The sequence below is a fragment of the Giraffa tippelskirchi genome, chromosome Y (assembly GCF_054371585.1).
Source record: "Giraffa tippelskirchi isolate mGirTip1 chromosome Y, T2T-mGirTip1v1.2.pri, whole genome shotgun sequence".
Taxonomy (NCBI): domain Eukaryota; kingdom Metazoa; phylum Chordata; class Mammalia; order Artiodactyla; family Giraffidae; genus Giraffa; species Giraffa tippelskirchi.
The window spans coordinates 12466205-12471658 of record NC_137290.1 but is presented as its reverse complement, the minus strand read 5'-3'; the positions used below and the strand labels follow the sequence as shown (position 1 = coordinate 12471658).

The window sequence follows — 5454 nt, the reverse complement described above, 5'->3', positions numbered from 1 at the left end:
TTTCTATTTTGTTCCATTGATCTATATTTCTATCTTTGTGCCAGTACCATACTGTCTTGATGACTGTGGCTTTGTAGTAGAGCCTGAAGTCAGGCAGGTTGATTCCTCCAGTTCCATTCTTCTTCCTCAAGATTGCTTTGGCTATTCGAGGTTTCTGATATTTCCATACAAACTGTGAGACGATTTGTTCTACTTCTGTGAAAAATACCGTTGGTAGCTTGATAGGGATTGCATTGAATCTATAGATTGCTTTGGATAGCATACTCGTTTTCACTATATTAATTCTTCCAATCCATGAACACGGTATATTTCTCCATCTGTTTGTGTCCTCTTTGATTTCTTTCATGAGACATTTCTCCAAAGAAGACATACAGATGGCTAACAAACACATGAAAAGATGCTCAACATCACTCATTATTAGAGAAATGCAAATCAAAACCACAATGAGGTATCATTTCACACCAGTCAGAATGGCTGCTATCCAAAAGTCTACAAGCAATAAATGTTGGAGAGGGTGTGGAGAAAAGGGAACCCTCTTACACTGTTGGTGGGAATGCAAACTAGTACAGCCACTGTGGAGAACAGTGTGGAGATTCCTTAAAAAACTGGGAATAGAACTGCCATATGACCCAGCAATCCCACTGCTGGGCATATACACCGAGGAAACCAGAATCGAAAGAGACGCGTGTACCCCAATGTTCATCGCAGCACTGTTTACAATAGCCAGGACATGGAAGCAACCTAGATGTCCATCAGCAGACGAATGGATAAGGAAGCTGTGGTACATATACACAATGGAATATTACTCAGCCATTAAAAAAAATACATCTGAATCGGTTCTACTGAGATGGATGAAACTGGAGCCCATTATACAGAGTGAAGTAAGCCAGAAAGAAAAACAACAATACAGTATACTAATGCATATATATGGAATTTGAAAGATGGTAACGATAACCCTATATGCGAGACAGAATAAGAGACACAGATGCATAGAACAATTTTATGGACTCTGAGGGAGAAGGTGAGGGTGGGACGTTCTGGGAGAATAGCATTGAAACATGTATATTATCATATGTGAAACAGAACACCATTCCATGTTCGATGCATGAGACAAGGGCTCAGGGCCTGGGCAATGGGATGACCCAGAGGGATGGGATGGGGAGGGAGGTGGGTGGGGGGTCCAGGAAGGGGAACACATGTAAACCCATGGCTGATTCATGTCAATGTATGGCAAAAACTATTACAATATTGTAAAGTAATTAGCCCCCAACTAAAATAAATAATTTATAAAAAAATTAAAAAAAGATAAACCATCCAATATTGTAAAGTACTTATCTTCCTACTAAAATTAATTAATAAAAATACTGTCTTACCATATGTAAAATAGATGTAAAATACTATATGTAAAATAGATTTCACCATATGTAAAATAGGTTACCAGTGTAAGTTTGATGCATGAAGTGAGGAACTAAAAGTTAGTATCTGTAACAACCTAGGTCTAAAGGGAGGTGGGTGTGGGGTTCAGGATGATGAAGGGTGGGGGACATGTGTATATATATGGCTGATGCATGTTGGCAGATATAATGGCAAAAACATCACGATATTGTTAAGTAATTATCCTCCAATTAAAATAAATTGATTAATAAAAAAACTATTCTTCCTAATACCTCACAATGGCCAGTATTCTCAGAATGATTGCAGTAGGTGAAAGAGACGCAAAATAAAAAAGGTAAGTGTGATATCAAAAAAAGAAACAATTGGCAGACAGTGGGTTACAATTTTGCACAAAGGAGACTCACAGGCTTCTGTCATGAGCAATAGCAAGTGAGCCCAAATTTAAGAAGAGACTGAAGGTGGTGTTGTTAGCCTTGGAATGACAGTTCAGAGATGTGCAGCTGAGACTATTTTAAATCTGAGTGGCTTTGGAGATAGTCAGACCACTTCATCTACCGCAAGATTTCCTAGTTCAAATCTCTTTTCCACTACAGTTCTCCACACTTACTCTCTCATGGTGATGCCCTCATGTCACTCTGTACTCCATGGAGTCTTAATTTATTCACAAGTGAAATAAATGACTAAGGTTCCCGGAAACACTCATGTCAGTGCCCAGGCCCTGGCGTCCTCACCTGTCCTCCTCCCAGTTACCTCTCAAGGCTTTCTCCTCACATAGTACTGCAAAGGATTTGTCCACAGATCCTTAGAGATGATCTGCCAGGAAAAGGAGCAAGATCAATACAGGTCTGGCCAGACCCCAAGCCTTTCCATGTACCACCAAGAACTCAAACATCAATCATCAGTGTTGCAGAAATCCAGTGGGACCCCACCTCAGCAATCCTGCTAGATCCTGCAAGTTGTGGTCAGAGAAGCAGTTGAAGATGTTAGTGCTTCTGATGTGGTACCTATGGCTGCATGCCTCATGTTCAAATATCTGGTACCACTGAACTGAAGTGGAATAAGATGCTCGGTAATCTGCAGGAAAAGGAGTATGGGAGAAGAGCCTAAACACATTCCAAGTTAAACTTACCCCTTCCTGCCCCTACTCCCCAAATCCAAAGAACTGCTTCTTACCAGTGGTGCTAATGAGATACTTCTTAACAATCACTTCCTTCTGGAAATACCTGTTATTCCAAAAGAAAGTGATCTTCCAGCAATCAGTGGGATACCTGAGCTCTTCCATCTGCCAGGACAAAGTGGAGCAGGGGGAAATGAAACCTCTTTACAAAAGAACTGTCCTTTCCTGTTTTCAAGTGTAAATCATCTCCCTTTCCCTCCCCAGTCAACTCCCTTCACTATATCGGTGTCCCCAGACTTACCTTCAAGTTGGTCATGTAGTTAAGCATGTCTGCATCTTGGTCACTCATCATGGCTGACATTTGGTGGTGGTTCACAAACTGCTTTAAGTCAATGAGCCTCTAGATGCTTGAGGTGAAAGGGCTGGAAGAACAAAGCTGTTCTAAAGAACAGCCTGACATTGTCTGAGTTCAACTTGCTATTAACAACTAGTCTCATCTCATCAACACAGACTGTATGAAGGCCCGACAAGCTCCAAGTCCATGGATATTAATGCACTAACACAAGGGTGTTCTCTTCTTAACAGGTAGACCCTAAGTTCTATCTCAGCCCCCTAAAAAAATAGCTTATTTCTGGAAAATAAACACTCCTAGCTACAACTAGCATGAGCACTTAGAAATCCCAATCTCATCCCCAAATTCATTCAGTGTTTTGGAGAAGACTTGTGTAGCTGACAACCCTTTTCTCTGAAGAGTTCCTGGTGCTAATGAAAATTATAATTAGGACCCCTGCAAGTAAAGCCCAAGTATCAATTTGTGCTAATTAGAATGCTATGCCATGCTATGCTAAGTCGCTTCAGTCGTGTCCGACTCTGTGCGACCCCATGGACTGTAGTCTACCAGGCTCCTCCATCCATGGGATTTTCCAGGCAAGAGTACTGGAGTGGGGTGCCATTGCCTTCTCCCTAATTAGAATAGGAAAGATATAACCCATAATATCAGGAACAGATTTGCAGGACAGTAGACAATATCCATAATCCAACAAAGAGACTCTGTACCAAAACTTCCAGATCTGTTAAACTGCTTTTGTAATAGCCCAGATAAAACGAATTTCACAAGCACCACAGGAGGGATACAATTTTGACTGAGAAGCCATGGATTTCCCAGATGATGCCACTTCTGTGTTCTAGATGGAGGGTCCACCTCTGACAGATCTTGTGTTTCAGTGGAGGGTGGGCCCTTTGGGCTTTCTTATTCACAGGATTCAGACCCACCTTCAGAGCTAACAGCATCTCCAGCAGGGGCCAGTCACTCCGGGATCCAGGCCTTGGATGTTCCTGGCCCTACTTCTCCAGCTTCTCTTCTTGCTCCTCTAAGGACATCTGCTCCCGCTCCTTGACCGCCACAACCTCCACTTCCTCCATGATGTCTTCTACCAGCAAGCGGAACTCTTGCCCTATCCTCCCGCAACTTCTCTATCCTCCAGGACTGTCCTTCCTCCACTGCCTCCACCCTAAAGAGGGAGGTCTTCTCATCTGGCATGCCACTTGGGGCCTGCATTGTTCCCACTGCCCCCACCATGCTTGCCGGCCCCAGGGCCCCTGGCCCCTGAAAACCTGGGCTCACAACTAAGAAGATCCACAGTCCCAGATCATTCCCATCTTTCTCTGGCCTCATCTCACTCTCCACATTGTCCTGGCCGTGGCCTCCAGCTGCGAAGGGGCTGGACACAAAAGCACAGCAAGTGGCTCACAGGTTGAAGTCACTCTGCACCAACTACTGGTTACTTGTCTATAGCCCATAAGCAGGGAAAGTGAGACATGCAGGCACAGAGCCTTGTGACAACATCCATACCTAATAGGTTGGCAGGAAGGAGCTGACTTCTACACCCTGACCTCTAGACCCCATCACTGAACCAATCAAATGGGCTCCAAAATCATTGCCCCTCAGCATGCCGGGCATTCTGGCAGCAGTGACCCAGCTGCCAGTCTTAGCTCAACACAAGGCATATGACCACAGAAGCCGTTTGCATGACCGACAGTTCAAAAGTGCCTGAGCCACGACTGGGAAAGCCAGGCCACTTGTGAGGTGCAGGCAAGAAACCTGAACCTGATGCTATAACCCTCCTCAAGCTGGCAATTGCCTCTGGAGCAGCAGGTAACCACTTTTTCTCAGGAGTCAACACAGGAGAGACAGGGTTACTGGGAATCTCCGGGATAAAGATGCTCAGATCCAAACTACAAACCATGTAGAGGGTGTGGGGTCACACAATGACCTCACTGTGGCTCAGCTGCTGCAGAGTCCATCCCTAAATTGTGCCTAAGGCTACAGCAGTGTTGGGAATGCAGCCATCCTTGAGGAAGAAGCGCACCACTTCCCTCTGCTCTCTGCCTGGCCCCCATACTGCACTCGAAAACCAAACCATCCTGGAGGCCCTGGCCAAAGGTCTGTCAGCCCCAGGCCTTTCCCCTTTCCAAAACCACGTACACCGTGTGCTTAGTGGGGCAGATCACATAGTATTTTGCTGTGTATATGTTCATTAATAAGTTAGTTTTTACATAATCTGTAAATATCACCTTTTTGTTGTAAAGAATCTTACTGTTTAATTTTCTTAAATAAATTTTATTTTTTGTAAACTGTATATTACATGTATATATATATATATATATTCATTTTTCATGGAATAATGTGTGGCTTTTTTAATGAAATTACTTATTTTATAGGCATTTATTTTCTTAATGTTGGTATCATGAATTATTTTCCATTTTTCAATTGAATTGCACTTATTGGTCTAGAGAGCATGCTTTTTTTTTTCTTGTTTCATAGTTTTTGTTTTCTAAATCTTGTGTTTACTTTTTGGTGATGATGTATGTTTGAGTCCTCTTACAGTTTCAATATTTAGCAAAATAAAATTAATTTTTCAAAATAATGCAAAGGCTAGAAA

The 5454-nt window shown here is 42.9% G+C and overlaps 1 pseudogene; it reads right to left on the bottom strand.

Moving 5' to 3' along the window:
* Positions 1 to 2536: 2536 nt before the first annotated feature.
* Positions 2537 to 4816, bottom strand: LOC145537708 (testis-specific Y-encoded protein 1-like; annotated as a pseudogene).
* Positions 4817 to 5454: the final 638 nt, after the last annotated feature.